General features: G+C 35.2%; 1 protein-coding gene across 1 annotated transcript in view; it reads left to right on the forward strand.

The window, feature by feature from the left end:
- The window catches only part of corn (microtubule-binding protein cornetto), a 100,492-nt gene that overhangs the window by 12,108 nt on the left and 68,643 nt on the right, over positions 1-19,741 (forward strand). The window lies entirely within an intron of this gene.

A 19,741-nucleotide genomic window follows, 5' to 3' on the forward strand; every position in this document is an offset into this window, starting at 1 on the left:
TACGTTGTTTATATGGGCTTCTAACTGTCGAGTAGCCAACAGGAGTCAAGAGTAGGTTGAAGGGGTTTTTCACCAAACGGACGAAACAAGATAGAAACTCAATCATTTTCATAAGAACTTCAACACTTTTGTATACACGATTGTATTTCGGATTTAGTCGCTTCTGTTCTTCAAAACAAATTAAATAAAAGCCGCAGTACATGGCATGTTATTGGTTGTATGTTTATTGCTAATACTGAAATAGATAAAACAAATTCCTGTTTGAGAATATTTCGGGAATGTAACTTAAGCCTGTTGTAGCTCACAATGCAGATGTAATTTAAAACACAAAAATTGGTTGCTGTAGTATAATCGGATTTCCACGTACGATGTATGTAAATAAATATGACTTTAACTGAACTGATTAGTCAAACGTGACTAAGTGAAATATAAGAATCACCACATTGTGCTCCTTATCTAGTTGGATATTTTCGAGGAGCTGAGGTCTTCTTAGTGCGAGTTAGTAAAGTAACGGATTATCTGTGTAACGTTTCAGTTGTGTTTATCATACAGGTATTTTGATAATATTTTATTGCAGACATGCTATTAGCTTCTGCATTTATTTACAAAGATATAATAATATGTCATTGTCAATCAATTAACCAGTGATTGTGAGTAACTGGATCTTCCGGGAGAAGGAAATATTAAGATCAGATAGTTGTTTGTTCACAGATGGATCAAAAACACCTTCCGGTTCTGGTGCAGGTGTTTTCAGTCGCAGACCCAGGACAGAGATATCAACCTGCCTAGGAACCTATGCGACTGTATTTCAAGTGGAAATTTACGCTATTGAATTGTGTGCGGAGAGATTGGAAGAATCCAACCTCATACACAAGTCAATAAAAATATTCTCGGACAGTCAAGCGAGAATAGAAAGACTCAACAGATTGTCTCTGGTCTGGATTCCTGGCCATACTGGCCTGGGAGGATATGAGGCTGCTGACTCATATCCTCCCTTGCAAAGGAGAGTGCTGAAAGCAGCTTCATCGAACCAGAACCTGTCATTGGCATCGCTTTAGGCTTTGCCTACCAAAGATTCAACTCCTGGATGGCAAGAAGATTTATGGAATTCTGGCAGAATCTTCCAGGATTGGCTCACTCCAAGGCGTTTATTCACCTTTCGAAGCTTGATACCAAACAGTTGTTGGACTACAGTAGGGATGTACCACCATGTCTAACAGGCCTTCTTACAGGTCACTCTCTTTTGAATTACCATATGCAGAGATTCGGACTGTCGGAAGACAGTAAGTGTCGCCTCTGTTTGGAAAATGATGAAACAGCAGAGCACATACTTTGTGCCTGCCCTGCTGGGGACCGAATAAGGTTTTTAGAGTTGGCAGAGCCGTACTCTTAACATCTGACCTGAAAGACCCCTCACCATACAAACTAATCGGCTTCGTTAAGAAGCTGGGTTTATTTGGTCGAGTGTGAATAGGTGTGAGCCACAATAAACCCTTGCGGGTTGCGGTGGAAGTTCGCATAGACCCACTCACTTTGGACCTAACATAATTGTAACTATACAATTTTAAGCCAGAGACCAAAAAACAAAGTTTATCTTTGATATTTGTGGATGGAGACTTGGAGACGCCTTCAAATGGCGTCATCTTGGGGGAGATATCGACGTTGTTTAAAACAAATTGTTCATTGAATAAATAAAGAAAATATAAATGAAAAAAATCAGAATATCAAAGAGAAATAGAAATTATGATAAAAAAAATCGTTCCTCAATATTCATATTTAGTAGCAGAAAATTTGTTAATCAACAAATGCGTTTTTAAGCAATAAAAAAAATTTAAGAAACGATTTTGTTTTTGAAAATCATAATCATTCATCACTGATAAAAATCCCCCCCAAAAAAATTCGAATATCTCATGAACAATATATACGAATAAATATGAATATAAAAAAAAGTTTTCATTTCCTTAATTGGAATTTTTCACTTTTTAACGTCTTTGTTTATTAATAACAAAGTGGAAAATCAATTTTTTTCATTTTCAAGAATAGTTCAAAGAAGTGAAAACAATTTGAGGTTTTTAGTTTAAAAATTATAAGGGTAAATTTAAAACTTGTAATAATTAATTAATTAACTAAAGTATATTTATTAAAATAATCATGGAATTTTTTTATGGATTTTCGTTTATTTAAGTGTCTAGAAAGTATGTGATTTTTTTTCTTAATAATGATATTTAATGGGTTAAAATAATTTTTATTGTTCAAAGTTCCGTATAAGTCAGCGCGTGCGAGACGCGCATCATCTGCTATTTTCGCCTCTAAATTAAAATTATGAATATTGGTTATAGAGTAATATAGGTTATAGGGGGACTTTTTTTAGTAAATTTCCTTCTCTTTAAGGATCTTTTTCCAAATTTCGGATATCCTTAATATTTTCCGAGATATTTGCAAGAACCCGAACCCCCCTTTTTTATTAAATTGTTTATAACTTTTGCAATTTTTCTAACTCTCTTGAAATCCTTCAAAGAGTTGCTAGAGGTCATTCTGAATCGAATTAGCCCTGGATCATAATTTTCGGTGCCCTTGAACAGAAGTTTCAAAAAAAGTATCTTGTGACCCAGACTATAGGTCTCATCAGTGGTGTCATATCGCCGAAACGCCCAGTCCCAGAAAATAGTTTAGGAACATAAATTGTAGGAAATTTTATTCTCAACAACGTTAAGTGGAATGTTTTTGTTGCTGAAATGTAGCGAAAGTCTTAATACAGTGCTGATTTTTTCGGTTTACTCCGGACGGTTGTTGACACGCAGGTGGGAACAATTGAGCATTTTGCATTTTGAATACTTACTAACCAAGCTAGGCAACATATCAAAACTACTACATATCAAAACTACTACATATCAAAACTACTAACTCTCTCTATGGAAACATCTGACATGAGTGATTCTCGAACGTCAGAAATAATTTGACATTACAGAGATCTTAAAGTTCACTCGAAAGGGAAAGTAGTATTTGCCAATTACTTCGGTATGTGTGAGGCATGTCTTGGCGTTGCACATAAACCTGCTTGTATTGATTGTTTTCATATATTCGTACAATTGCTGAAATAAATAATACATTCGAAAAATACAAGCGAAAGTGATGGTCATAATTATTATGTACGCTCTAAACTCAACCAAGCATTCTAAAGAACAAAAATTTTCATGATTACGCGAATACCTTCCAGAGTTTGGATTCATTAAATCATTCACTGTTCCTTTCAAAGTTTATAAAATAGTTTGTCTTGTAATATTTTGCATTTATTCACCTCGACTTCGAGATATAAGAATTTGTTTCGTGAGACAGTATTTTTACAGGTTGTTTTGTGAGTGTCTAGGGAACTTCATTTTGTGTTTTCATATGTAATAAATGCGTCGATTGATATTTCAATATCAATATTGTCAACATGTTCAGCGATTTAATTGTACTTGATTATTTGTTGATGAAAGCAATACTACAATCTAACGGATAAACTCTCGCTTGGGTTGTCACGTTGAAAATAATGTTTTATTCAATTAGACTAATTGACCTTTCTTTTTTCTTCGATATTATAATCACTATTATATTATGTAAAATCTACTTTGATTCTGAACAATCTCAGCTTTCCAAATTACTTTTACGCGACCCTACTTTTTATAAACAAACAAAAAATAAATAACGGTATTAGTAATATATCCACAAAGTTATGTCACCTGTGGTTTCATTGTATTTTTTTCGAAAGCTTTTATTATTATTATTATTATTCAAATCAATAATGCATTTATTTCCACCATTATTATGGAAGGGTTCAATCCCCCATTTTTTAACCCTTTTCAGTCCAGTCTTCTTCGCTAATATTAGATACTTCTTCTTTAATTAGCTCTATTACCTTCTTATGAAATTTTGGAAAATTATTTTTATGCCTGATGCTTTGTTTCAATTTTCTCCAAATCAACTCGATGGGATTGAAAACACAAAAATAGAGGGGAAGTCTCAGTATGATGTGTCCATATTTTTCAGCAATACTGTCAAGGGCATAGGTACATGTTTTTATCTGTAAAACTTCAAGTAGTTGGTTTTTGGTAAAGAAATCTTCAAAATACAAATTTTTATCCATTGGACGGTTGCCAGTCGGTTCGACGTGGGTGCTTTGTTCACTCGCTCAAATCGACCGCCGTGTTGGTCGCTGGTTCAAGCCCCAGGCTGAACTATCGATTTTCACTTGCTATCGTCCAACACTTTAAAAGGTAAGACCTCGTTAGTCCTTAGCTCGCACAAGTTTCGACTTCGAGGGTTGTCGTTCGTAGGGGCGCGATAGCTGATTAACGGAAAAATAATTTTTTTAAACAGATTGAAAATATTTGTATTCCATCTTTCCTCGAATTTTTATTCGGTACTTTGATGAGCTGTCGCGAATGATAGGAAGCGTTGTCAAGAACTATTACACTATTCGCATCCAAATTTGGGATCAATGTGTTTTCAATCCATTCCTCGAAAATATTAGCTTCCATGTTCTTATGATTTATTTATTTATTTATTACACAAATAGGGATATAAACAGAATGAATCCAAAAAATATCCTCATTTTACATATGAAAGATAGTGAGTGAACAAAATATAAATGCTAAGTTCATTACACTATATAGTAATGAATATCAACAAAAAATAAAAAAAACAGTATATGAAGAACCGATAACTAATTATAAATAAAAATAGATTTCACATACTTTTCAAGCCTAAGGAAAGGTAACGTCAGTTTTTCAATATCATTGCAATGAGTATTGAAGGATCTGACAATTCTGCATAAAGGAGAGTTTTTTCCTGAATTGGTTTTGCTAAATGGGGTTGCAAAGAGATCATGGTTTCGCAAGTCTCTGCAAGGTGTATTCAATGAAATTTTTGTTATCAACGTTGGACAATCGACACGTTTATTGAATAATTTGTACAGCATTAATATATCTGACATTTTTCTTTTATCTGTAAGAGACAACAAAGAATACTTTTTGAAAACTGGACAGAAATTTCCATTGATTATAGAAATGTCACTTTTACACGCCAATTGTTTGACGAATTTATTTTGAACACTTTCAATTCTCTGTTGGTAAATCGAATATTGTGGACTCCAAACGACAGATGAAAAGTTCAAATGACTGTATACATAAGAGTAATATATATTAAGACTGAAATGTCTTGTATTTCTTATAATGAAACCCAATAAACGATTACACATATTAACGGTCTTCTCAATGTGGGATTTAAAAATCATTTTGGAATCCATTATTACTCTCAAATCACGTACTTCATTAACTGTTTTGATTGTGTGATTTCCTATTTGATATTGAAAATCAATGGGATTTCTATTTCTGGTGAAAGTTATTTTGTGACATTTATCGAGATTTAAGTATAGGCTACTATTGCCACAGATTTCTGTAAATGCTTTAAGATCATTTTGCAATCTCTCACAGCGCTGGATTTCTTTGATGGGTCGATAAATCTTGAGGTCATCGGCATATAACTAAAAGTTGGAATGTTGAAATACTTTAACAATATTGTTAATATAAATTATAAAAAGTAATGGTCCCAAGTGACTCCCCTGTGGTACACCTGATGTAACCACAAAAGGTTCTGACTGGTAACCGTTAACATCTACAACTTGATGCCTTCCTGTAATGTATGACGATATCCACACCAGAAGATGCTGATCTATCCCGATCTCCACGAGTCTTTCAATGATCAAGTTGTGACTTATTTTATCGAAAGCCTTGCTGAAATCCGTATAGATCACATCCACTTGCATCTGATCATCCATACTCTCTAACACATAATCTGATAGTCAATATTGCAGTCCTCAAGTTTTTTTCCACAAAATTCAAAGAATTCGAATTAGTCGCAATCCTTTGTTTTCAGGCATGTTAGGCGTACACATTCTCGAACCATCAGTCCACCTTTTCGTACCTGTTTCCTGAGTGAAATACCAAGTTTCGTAAAATAGAAAATTTGCCATTGTTCTTATCTATATTTTGTTATTTGTTCTAAGTATTTGTCACGCAATTCTAATATTCTTCTGCTTTCTTGAGATGAAGATTCTTATATACATTGAAACATACTCTCTGTGTTTCAATATTCAAATGCATCCGAATCTCATTCACTGAAATCTCTTTCTCGCATTGTTCACCATCGTCATTGGAATCACGACACTGTAAAAAGTCTGCGTTATCACTCTCGTTATTACTTTTGGTACATTCTAAACGGATAACAATAATTTTAAGTAATTATAACTGCACCAATACCCAATTTCAACACTTCAATCGCGATAAGTTCCTGAACTAAACTCGACGGCGATAACAATCCCCGCATTCCCCGATTTATATTCGTCACCGTAACATGACTTCAAATTTAATTTTATGACTTCACCCTATCATAAAACTTGGTTAGTAAAAATAATCCAATACGAACCGTCAATTCTACAGTCCACGTGGATTATTTCGCAGCCGCTTCATTTCTATGTTTGGTTTTTTTGGCCTTGGAGAGTGACGCCAACTTTAAATGTTCACAGTATCGTTCACTTCAACAATATCTATCTCTATGGTGCTTTTTTATACTACTTCAGTGAACAAAACCGTTCATTAATATTTTCCACGAGTTCTCTGCCAAAAATTTCATGTAATTTTGTATATGTTATTCTGAATGATCGCTGATTTTCGGCAAATGTTTCAGTAGTAGTCTAGTCTATCGAGTCGGTAAAAAGTAAGTTAAGACTAAGTAACTATTTTTTGGACGGTGGAACCTAACCAAGCCTGATCTGAATTTTTTATATTTGGCGGCATCGAATCCGTTTCCTTCAAAATCGTCCTATTTTCAGCTCTCTTCGTGGGCTTATATTTCATCTTTAAAAAATGAATGAAGCCACCAAAATGGATCTAGCATTTGTTTGAAAGGGGTGACAATGTTTCATGGTGAATTTCATTAGTTCGGACTTCCATTGTCTTCCATTGTCTACTATGATTTGAAATCTATGAAAGAATCAGTGGAATTAAAATGAATAGCTGAAATATCAATTATATTAAGCAATAAACCATGAAATGAAAATATAATAAAACTAATAACATAATCAAGATATCATATATTAAAAAGAATAAATGCTGAATGGCCATTTCTGCTCGTTATTTTTATTGTTGTTAATATGAATTATCTTTTATGGATCTTCGATTATTTTACACATATTACCTGTTTCAAAATATTACATTCAGATGCAAAAAATATAGGACGTCCGTAGCCTCAATCTAAACCCAGAAAGTGCGTTATTTCAACAATCGATACATCACTTCCGTGGCCGAAAAAATCGATTCCAATTATCTAGTAGTGTAATAGTGAAAATTTAATGAAATTATGTCATTTGATGTCTTGTTCTATTTTTTAATAATCGACGAATTGCTTTGGGATGTCCAAACTTTCATAGGCCCTTCACCGACAGGGCGAGAAGGTTTTGAAGCGTTATTTAAACTTGAACTTTGAGAGGTTCGAAATCGAAGCGTGAGAAATTTGAAGTAAGCGCTCTAATAACGCCGGCTGATGGCCGTATTCTCCGTATATTATTGAGCCTGGCTTAGACCTTAAATTCTCTCAATCAGTAAATAATGTATGGATCGTAACAAAAATCAGCCTCAGCCCGTTAAAAGTTGATCCTTCCACTTTGGCGGCTTTCCAAGCCACGTTTTTGTGAACCTAACCTACTTTGCGGTGTACTATAACTCACAATTGTTCTTTCGAATAACAAATATTTAAATACCTTCAACATTCAACCTTCCGTCCGTAAATTTTACTGTCTAACGAAAAAGTTCTTATTTCACTTATTATTACTGGGCCATACACCAAACTTTACTGCATCTTTACACTTATATGAATATGGTGTATGAACGCTCCCATCGATTTACATGGTGTAAAGTAAACCTAAAGTAAACCTTTGATGCATGATGTGTTAGATATATTCAATGCAAAAAGTAATACAAAAGTCTACATATTTTTTATTTATTCAATTGCAGAATTTTGAGCAGTTATCTTCGATTTTGACATAAAATTGTCCTCTCTGTTTATTGTGCTTGTTGAGTATATTTACTTGAAACATTTCAGCAATTTTCATCCGTTGCCACTTGTATTTTTGGCTTTCAAAAGTTTGGTTTAAGTAGGTTACGGGCCATAGCATCAACATTTCAGCTGAGTTCGATTTTTCAGCCGAGCTTATACTGAAGCTTGGCTTTGAATGATATACCAAGAATACTGCCATGGGTTGTGTTCTGGTCGCAAAAGGTTCACCTGTATCTTTTGACTCTTGAAAATGGTTTATGTGAAATTTGTATTGAAAAAAACGCTAACTAGGCTTATTTCCCTTCGTCACCACGTTATGATTTTTTTAAAGAACAAAACACAAGCACTACAGGAAAATCCTTATGGCGCTCTCAGAGCGGTGCCTGTGCGAAAGTAGTGATTCACACTGGATTTGAGTTCAAATACATTTGGAAAAACGGTCTCAGGAAGTTAATTCCACATAAACGCGTATTTTCGATATATACCGCTCTTGGTGGAATCAAATGTGCCAAGTCACTTGAATACTTCTCGTGAAAGTATATATAGAAGATAGACAAATCTCCAACTTCGCGTTTCCAATCAAACGGATGGCTGTTTACTGGATGGAATCCAGCAACTTCAGTGTATGTTTGGGGGTAGAGCTCTATATATGAGAACAATACTCCAAAGAAGGTCTGATCTGAGCTTTATAAAGCATCAAAAGTTGCTGAGGTGTGTACACTTTTCTAGTTCGGAACAGTATTCCAAGATTTTGAGAAGCAGCCTTTGCAATTCCAGCGACATGATCGTGCCAAGACATATTGGTGTCCATTTAACCCCCAACAAACTCATCTAAGCCGAAAGCGGAATTGTCTGCCTCCGTGCCTCCGTAGCCGATGTCCTGGAATCTAAAGTGTGCTGTCGTCAGCATAGGAATATTTTGGATTCTTGTTGTCTTCCAATAGGTCGTTGATATACATCAAAAGAGATTTGGAGACAATATAGATCCCTGGGGAACACCAGCGTTGATGGTGAAAGTATTCGAGAGATATGCATCGACGGCCACTTGCAGGGAACGTTCTTTCAGGAAGCTGAAGAGCCATATACAGAAATGATCCGACAAGCCATAGCATCGAAGTTTGGCCAACAAACCCTCATGCCACACACGGTCAAAGGCCTAAGAAATATCAAGCGCAACAGCTCTTGATTCTCCATGTTTCTCGATTGCGTTATTCCAAATTTGGGTGACATATGATAGATGGTCACCTGTTGATCTTTGTTTCCGGAAGCCATATTGATGATCGCTCAAGATGTTGAAGCCTTCCAAATATTTGAGGATATGGTACGACTTTCTCTATCACTGATAGCAAAGCGACTGGTCTATAGTTATTTGGAAGGGGATAGGCTGAACGCGAGCAATCTTCCATCAAGAAGGATAAACGCCTTTCTTGTAAGACAGGTTGAAAATTCTGCAAAATACTGGTGCGAGTTCATTTGCGCATTTTTTTGAGTACGATGACGGGCACTTCATCAGGGCCAGACGATTAGTTATCATGGAGCTGTTTCAGAATTCGCCTGACTAGACTCTGCATTTCCCAGAAAATCTACTGTGGAGTGGGACGCAAATTGTTCAGCTAGTAGATTTGCTTTTTCTATTGTTGCAATTGAACCATCCGCTTGTGTTAATGGTGGAATTGTGGATTTTGTAAAGTTCTGATTGACAGCTTTAGCTACCGATCAAAAGGATCTAGATCCGTTGGGATTGTCAAGCAGTGTATCCCTAATTCTCTGATTGTGAAGTTATTTGCTTTCAGTTATCTTAAGTTTGCAGCTGTTGCGAGGATTAACAAACCTTGTTCAGTTTCCGGAACTGGGATTTTTGCACCACTGCCGGTAGGTGAGATTTGTGGAGGCGACAGCTTGCTCGCAATTTTTGTTGAACCAAGGTCGTTAGAAGGTCGTTTCATTGAAAAAGGAATGTATGCATCCATGGATGATAGAATAAGTTCCGTGACTTCAGAAGCCCAAGTTAATGGATCTTTAGAGCTGAAAAAAACATCTAGCCAGGGGAAATTTCGGAAATGGTCTTGAAGATTATCCCATTCAGCTGATCTGTAATGCCAAACTTTGCGCGGCTATTTCCCTGTGGACTGATGTTAGCAAGACCCTGCTGACTGCCATAAATAGTGGTTTTCGAATAACTTCTGGAGTATTTTGACACTAGGAGCGCCATCATGCATTTTGCCTTATATTCCCACCTTTGAAACCGGAAACAGTGACACAGCAACGAAATGTTAGCTCGAAAGCAACGTCACGCTGCCTAAGCCGTTGCGATGGTATCTCACAGGGTGATGCCGGGTGGGACCAGCATCTAGCATCTATGAGGCCGGCCACACACGTAACGGTATACATGACAGGTAAACCTGCGCAGGTTTACCTGTCATGTATACCTGTGCAAACTAGAGTCCACACACGTAACGGTATACCGTACGTTTAGCTCAGTTGAGAGATGGCGAGCCAAGATGAAGATGATATGATAGCTTTAGTCGGATTGTGTGTGGTTTTAAACAAGAAGAAGAAGTGTAAACGTAAAATGTTGAGTAAAAAGTGGCTTACTAAAAGAAATGAATACACTCATACAAGATTATTGAAAGACTTGGTTGGTGAGCCTTCAGACTTCCGTAATTATTTGCGGATGGATGAAGACGCCTATAAACAGCTGTTGTTACTCATGACTCCATTAATTGAAAAGAAAGACACGGTTATGAGGAAACAAAAGACACTCTCTTCACGGAAGAAGCTCGAACTAAACAAAACTACTGCGCAGGCGACCAGACGTACTCACACACACGCTCAGGTCTAAGGTATAACTGACGACTGCGCAGGTACAAGATACCAAATCTCCGTTCCTGTCAGGTGACCGGCGCAGGTCGCTTCGCCTGTGCACTTTCGCCTGCAGCGACTGGCACACACGCTCCGGTTTGCCTGCGCAGGTGACCTGTACAGGTTTACCTGTCATGTATACCGTTACGTGTGTGGCCGGCCTGATACATAAAAAATTCTACGCTAGCATTATATGTTTTTCGTTCGATTTTTTCAAAAGTTTTTTATTCTTATTTTGAAAATTTTAATATTGGTATGATGTACTTTTTTCCTTTTTTGCTTTCGCAGTGTTGTTCCTTTGATGGACGAGCTCTTACGCAATTCTTATTTGAGGAATTTTACCATTTGACTCTGAAAATTCTAAAGTATTCTTCTTCAGACGGAGGAGTCGTGTTTTTAACTCGTAGGGTAAACAAAGTAAACATATTGTGAAACTGTTTCTTCATTTCTGCTGTTATACAGCTGAAATATTCAATTTCGTCTTCGTCACTTGAATTGTTTATTTAAAAACCAAATTTGAAGAATACATCATTGCACTCTCTTAGTTAAGATCAAGGTAGACTGACATCTCAGAACGACAAAAATCGCTTACAAAACGTCTCGTGAATTCAATATTGAACCACATAGGTGCGGTTACTATCGAAATTAGTACTTTTGAATGAATCGGTGACACTTGGCTTTAGTTCAGGCACACATACAGGGGGAAAAACCGGGCAAATGTGCCCTCTCCCAGAGAGGAACCGGAAAATAATTTTGAAAACGATAAGAACTATCGTAATGTTAGTCTTGACTAGAGACGTATACCATTTTATATAACAATATATACACGCATTTTTTATTCAATATTGGGATTTTTCATTTTTATCCTCTCCTAGAACACATCCTGAATACGTTACTGCCTTAGTTTGCATAGTCTTAGTTATGATGGCTCTAGTTGACAGTTTAGTTGGAGGTGTCAATCCTACGTCACACAAATATTCTATACAAATACAATTTTATTTTAGCAACTTGAGAAAGTTCATCAGAAAATACTTGAATAAAAAAACAAGAAAACTAAATGCATTTTGCTGAAGCACCTTTCTCCGATAGTGAATTTGGACAGTAACTATTTCTCAGCAACTTCTATTATATCCATCTTGTTTACGTTCAGCTATATCATGTTCTTTTATAATTTATGATCATCGTAGTTCTGTGAAGATAATTACTGTGGAAAAAGATACATTTAAATAATTTAAGTATCTCCACCTGGTCTATCCCAAATAACCATACAGTGCATTTCTTTAATGTCCCCCCCTTTTATTTTATGAACAGGTCAACTCAAAAAATTGAAATTTAGGATAATGAAATTAATGCATGAATACTTTATTTTGAAATGAAATTGACAGATAAAACTTTCGAAATGGCGACTGGGCGCCATCTGGGAAAAAATGGAATGGAAAGGGAGGTCTTGTGACACATCTTTTTGAAGCTCCTGGCAAATATTTCACAACCCTGGAATATAATGCAACGACCGGAAAAAGTAGTATCCAAATAGTTTCTTACTTGTCTGGAGTAATGTGGTGGTGCTCCATCTTGTTGGAATACAATATCCATCCATATCGAATTCATTATGATTCGCTTCGACGATTTCAGTGATGAGAGAGTCATCAGTAGTTTCCAGCATATTCAAATACAGTTTCCCTGTTAAATTTTGATCAATAAATAGAGGTCCTACAATATGGTTTCCTAATATTCTTGCCCAAACGTTAATTTTTTCTGGATATTGGTTATGTGTTTCCCGGAAAACGTGAGGGTTGATGTCACTTCAATAACGGCAATTTTGTCTGTGAACATTGTCGTTTAAAAAAAAGTACATTCGTCACTAACAAATATTGTGGAGATAGGTAGGATGCCTTGCAATGGTTTTCGTCATGATTTCGCAGAATTCTATTCTTCGATCAGGGTCATCTTCAGTTAATTGGTGTACCATTTTAATTTTGTATGGATGATACCTATTCCTCTTCAAAAGTCTCCGCACAGTAGAAGAAGACACCTCACAAACATTCGCGACGAAATAAGTAGACTGTTCAGGATTTACTACTATCTCACCAATTATTTGCACTTGCTGTTCTTCCGGAATGGACGGATGACCTGCGGGCCTTTTGTTATGTACACTACCGGTAGTTGTGAATTTGGATACAAGTTCCCACAAATATTTTCTACAGATAGGACGATTCGGAAAACGTTCATTGAAAATCCTTTCGGTCTCGTGAAAGTTACTCGTTGCACCGTAAATAAAAATCGCTTCAATTTTTTCTTCCAATGGACGAGAATTAACCATTTTAGAGATTGTTGACGTGGTAGTTGACGTGGTCGGTCGGTAGCCAGGTGATTCGACGTGGGTGCTTTGTTCACTCACTCGAATTGACTGCCGTGTTGGTCGGTGGTTCAAGTCCAAGCAAGTCTGAACGATCGATTTTCACTTGCTAGACCTCGTTAATCCTTAGCTCGCACTAGTTTCGACTTCTGAGGATTGTCGTTCGTAGGAGTGCGACAGCGGGTTAACGGAAAAACAGATTTTAAACAGATTTTTCACCTTTCTACTAGTAAAACCGACGTTGTTGACGTGGTACCTTTCTACTAGTAGGTACAACCGAAAACTAAATGAAAATATTCTTACTGAACAATGATGTTCATTGTCGTACTGACATTTTTTGTCGTTTTTATAAACAAAAAATAACTTAACAAACCTTATCGCGTTGTTGGAATTGCCATATGCCAGATGAAAAGGAATATTTCTAGAAATATCGATATTGATGTGTTTGTGTTCAGAAAATTATTAAATGTTCCGCAATTGTAGTAGTATGTAGTATGTGAAGATATTGACTTCATATTCTAGAGTTGTGAAGTAAGTATTCGTCAGGACCTTCAAAATGATGTGCCACAAGACCCCCTTTTTTTCCCCAGTCGCCATCTTGAAAGTTGCATCTGTCAATTTCACTTCAAAATAAAGTATTCATGCATTAATTTAATTATCCCAAATTTCAATTTTTTCAGTTCACCCGGAGGGTGGCATTAAAGAAATGCACTGTATAAAATACTGTTTGAAAATGAAACAAATCCATCCAATGTCAATGGTTAGAAAAAAGTTTTTGGTGGTAACTCAATACTTATTCAATTAATAAACTAAGAGTTTTTGCAAATTTTCACCTACATAAGTACTTACTTATAATTTTATATGAAGCAGCGATCCGTTCAGCATCGCTATTTTGTCATAAATACAAAGTTTTGAACCGAGTACGAGCAAACTTCCGATGATGTTAGTATATATCCAGTTTAAATAATTTTCATTTCATTTCCTAATTAACCCCTCACTTCCCACTACGGTTTAATGATTTACTGGGTATTAATTAATAAACTTTCAGTGGTAAATCATACTCTTATAACTGAAAATTAGATCAACTTGAAGTTCTACCATCTGAGAATAGAAAACAATAAAGCCTTCAACAGATCATATCATTCTACGATGTTATCATCGCCTCATAATTTCCGAGAACTGGTCATGTCATTCAACCACTTATATTTATTATCTTACTCGAGTGAGATTCATAACTTATGAGTGCTGATGTTTATCGATGCATCTCAACATGTAGCTATTAGAAATAACAGGTGCGACAGACATGTCAATCGAAGATTTAACAGGTTATTCAACTGATTCTATTTCCGCATCCTCGCTTTGTTTATATGCAGTTTCATTGGTGAAATGTGAACGCACTGTGAATAGTAAAAGGGCCGTTTGTAAAATTTCCGGTCTCGGATAATAACCAGCTTTGTACTAATTCACAATTTGTAAGGTTAGTCTCATTCAGAATTCATAACGGTTAATTTTGAGTATTATTCGCATTTGAACGAGTTTAATGCATGATTGGAATATCTTTCAACCAATTAACAAATTGCACCAACGCTTGTATTTATTTTAATGTTGAGAAAAGTAAAAAATGAGACAGATAGACGTTGTGTGAACGAGTAGTCGTTTCATATCGAAATTATTATTAGCAGCTCTTCTACAAGCGTAAATCATACCCTCGCCGACATTTCCAAAACATTCATGTCATGTTTTGGCCTACGTATGATCTATTTATATCTTAGCCTTAAATTACCGTCTAGCTAATAAATTTCAATTTCTGAAAGATTTTTTTCAAATAGTCATGTTTCCTCACTAGACCAGGGTCGATCATTTTTGAAACCAAAAAAAACAGTAGGATGAAACCCATTGGAAAAGGAGGGAAATATGATAAAAATGAATGGAAAAATGGGTGAGTTTTTAAGGGTAAAACATGGTTTATGTCGATTTCCGGCAATCCTATGGAAAAAAGGTGAACGGCAAAGTTGTAGGTGATAAAAACATCGACAACTTTTGTATTTACAATTTCACATAACCTCAAAATTGATGTGAAATTTCAAATAATCAAGTTTTTGGTTTTCTATTTTTCTTTTTCAAAAAAAAAATTCTACGAAATTTGGTGAAAACTTACTTTCTTATGTCCCAAATACACTGTAATTTATTTGATTTAAAATATTAATTTTTTCACCTTATTTTGACTTAATATCAAAAAGCACCCTAATTTTCAATCGAGAATTCTCGCGTCAAAATAGCAACATTTTTCAAAAAGTCGGTGTGCTTTTTGTTTGTTGAAATCTCTACTTTCTGATGGTGTAAAAATATACATTAATATAGTAAATGTTCTCAGAAAATGCAAAAAATCGAAAAAAACTCGAAATCGATTTTTTTCATCATTATGTATAATTTCTACAAAACAATGTGATTGTTGCAATTTTATTCAGTTAAAAAGTTTATTCATTTAATTCTAATTACTTTCATGTCATAGAAAATCTCATAAAATATAAATATACATGTAAATCGTACTATTGAATTTAGGTACTTCATTCTGATTTACGTTATCAATTACAATATTATCAACAACCATTATTCCACCCATTGCATGGAAAGTATTCTTGCCACCAATCGTATTATGTATTATGATCGGCATTGTCATAAATAAATTGAACGTATGAATCTGTAGAAAACGTATGATTTGCAGGGTCCTTGATAATCGACGCTTCAAAGCGCAAAGTTTCTTCATATAAGGAACAAACCTAAATTAGATGAGTCGATCAATCCTTTGGAGGCATATTTTTTGTGAATCATCGAGGACAAACCAAGTAAAATTGGATAAAAAAGAACGTGGCCTTACAGATGTGATGATGCAATGAGACATTGTGCCCACTTTTTTATCCATCTTACGAAAGTTATTTGTACTTTTTTCTACATTACATTCACACACAATATTTAAAAAAACTTTCAAATCGAGATAAACCATAATGTTTTACCCTTAAAAACTCGCCCCCTCCCACTTCTCGAACTCATATCGCCCGTAATTTTTTGTCTTTAATTTTTATCTAATTCCTTTCCTTTTCTAATGAGTTTTATCCAGCTGGTATTTTTTTTTCACTTTCTACCATTTTTGAAGGCTTCAGCCCTGTGGAAGGCTCTTAACCTTCTAAACAATCTAAAAAATAAATCTATGTTAAATATAATCTGTCCAAGTGGAATAAAGAGCAAATCATAAAACAAAGTTGATGTGTGGTAGTTAGTAAAGGAAAGGGTAAGCTTTCCGAGAAGTTTTTTAGACAAAGCTTATTAATTAATCTGAATAATTCAATCTTATTTGATAGACAGACTTTATAAAAACGTCAAGGCAATAATATCCATTTTCGTCAGAAGTATTAATTAGTTTTTCCGAAGTAAAAGCACACTTGAATTAAATATCTGTGATAGAGATTCATGTATAGGGTCTTTCGTTAAGCACTTCCTGTCTTTAAATTTAAATAAATGTGTGTGAGATATTATCGAAATTTTTTATTCCTATGAAAGACCTATTGATGCCATTATGTGTGGAACACATAACATCGTTCAAATGTCCGCAATGGCTTCTCTTGGTGGAGCTCATCCGAAACGTCCAATTTTCAATGACTCTGACGCATAAATCAGGCTGAATTTGACCGATGCGTGGGTTATATTGGCTTTGAGGACCGCATACACCTGCGACTTGAGAAAACCCCACAAGAAAAAGTCTAACGAGGTCAAATCGCACGACCTCGGTGGCTAGTTTACATCACCTCCACGTGAGATAACCATGCTCTCTAATCGCTCGTGCAGAATATCAATGTGGCATGAGCTGTGTGGCAGGTAGCGCCGTCTTGTTGAAACCACATGTCGTTGTGTCCAGATCATTCAATTCAGGCCAAAAGAAGTTGGCCGATACTTGATGCAAATCCATAACTAACGTTTTATTTCGTTATTGATTTTTATTTTTGTTTCTGTACAAAAGTACAGAAACAGCACTTTATGAGTTCAATGAGCATGTGGTTAATGCACTTGATGGTAAATTCCATATTTGCGGATTGTTCATAGACTTCTCCAGAGCTTTCGATTGCGTTAATCATGACCTGCTATTAGGGAAATTGGAAAGATATGGTGTAAGAGGAGTTGCCCTAGATTTAATGAAATCCTACCTGGAAAATAGAGGGCAACGTGTCAGTGTTGGAAACACTCTCAGTCAGTTGGCAACCATTAGGCAGGGTGTCCCACAGGGATCAATCCTTGGACCTATACTATTTTTGATATATGCAAATGACCTGATGAAATATTTTCAAGGATTGTCAACTATTCACACAGTAGCGTATGCAGATGACACAAATTTCATAGTGAAGGAAATTGATGTAACGACCCTACAGGAAAGAACCCAGGATGTACATAAACAAGTAAACATATGGGCAGAAAAAAATCACTTAACACTCAATACATCTAAAACTGTGATGATGAAGTTCACAATTAGTAAGTGGCCCGAACATTTTGTTATCCATGAAAATGGGGATCTGCCAATTGAATCTTGTACTTCTACAAAAATGTTAGGCGTCGCCTTGGACTACAAACTCACATGGACTCCTCATATTGAGACCCTCTGTATTAAATTGAGAAAAAACTGCTATGCTCTGAGATTCATGGCTAATTTTTGTAGTAAAGAGATTTTACTGAGCTTATACTATGCGACCATAAACTGCCACTTGAGATATGGAATTTTGAATTGGGGTACCGGATCTGCTGCTGAAAGAATATTTATTTTGCAAAAATATGCAGTAAGAATCATTGCCGGTATTGGTTGGAGAGAATCATGTAGAAATGCTTTTAAAAATTTCAAGATACTAACTGTTGCTGGTCTCTATATTTATGAATTGTGTATATACGTTTATAGAAACAAGCATAATACACCTTTCCAGCAACATAATTATCCAACTCGTTCTAGAGGCAAACTGATGCCCAATATTCATAGAACAACTCTTTATCAGAAAAGTTTTCTTTATCTTGAACCAAAAATGTTTAATAAATTAGAAGAATCAATTAAAATATCACCAAGTCTTAACATTTTCAAATCAAGACTGAAAAAGGCACCTATTGAAAAAAATTGCTACACACTTGACGAATTTTAAACTGTTTTTTTATATTTTAATGACAAAATATCACAACTATGTGATAAAATTGACTTTCATTTATTTATAGTTATTTTTTTTACATAATCTAAGCCAAACAAATAATTATATGTATATACCTATATGTATCATATTTTTAGATTATTGATTACTACAAACATTATACTCTGTAACGTGTCCTACCCTCAGACGTTTTCCTTGTCACTGTACGTATAACAATGTACTTTTTAACAAGGAAATAATAAAAAATTATTATTATTATTAATTATTATTATAAATTCTTATTAGGAAATTGACTTTTCATAACTCTATTATCGAGCAGTCGTACAAAATCTCCATCTGTTCTGTTTAAAATCTGTTTTTTTCGTTAACCAACTGTCGCATCCTTACGAACGACAACCATCAGAAGTCGAAACTTGTGCGAGCTAAGGACTAACAAGGTCTTACCTTTTACCGTGTGATTCCTAATATGGGTTGGACGATAGCAAGTGAAAATCGAGCGTTCAGCCTGGGGCTTGAACCACCGACCAACACGGCTGTCGATTTGAGTGAGTGAATACGGAAGTTTGTAATCATCGACCTATGGTTTCGCTGTTAACACTGATGGCCTAGCCAACTTCAAATTCAAAGTCAAAATATGCTTTATTGTCTGAAGATTAACATCTTATTGACAAAGCTTGGTTAAAATAATTTGAGAAACAAATTCACACATAGTAGCTATCGCTACTTGTCAAGTTCAATTACAAGTTATAATTACTCGAAAACTGTACACTATAAAATAATATACATTGGCAGGTAGTTGTTGAATAAAATTTCAGGTAGTTATTGAACATATGTACAAAGAACAAAAAATAACAAAAACAATTAGTATTTTCATAGCAGAATACATCACTTGCACGAATATAGCCAAAAAGAGTTTATTTGGAAAATTTTCAATATTGATTACATAAAACGAGTCAGCCACAAGTCGAATCAAAAAGTATCTTGATAGTACTCTGATAATTTATAATAGGTTCTGTCACAAAAAAAATCCTTCAAAACTTCCCTAAAGTTTACGTTATTGCATGCAAATTGCAAATTTCAAATTTGATGGTAGGTGATTGAACATTTTTAACCCATTATAAATGAAAGATTCTTCAATGATGGAATATTTTGGAATGGGCAAATTAAAGTCGTTTATTTGTCGAGTTGCGTTTGTGTTAATTGAAAATCGATTTTGATGTTTTGCTATGAGATTCTATGAGACAGTGATATG

Source organism: Leptinotarsa decemlineata, unplaced genomic scaffold (genome assembly GCF_025532065.1).
Source record: "Leptinotarsa decemlineata unplaced genomic scaffold, Ldec_3_MD MMD2_tig00000218_RagTag_RagTag, whole genome shotgun sequence".
NCBI classification, from domain to species: Eukaryota; Metazoa; Arthropoda; class Insecta; order Coleoptera; family Chrysomelidae; genus Leptinotarsa; species Leptinotarsa decemlineata.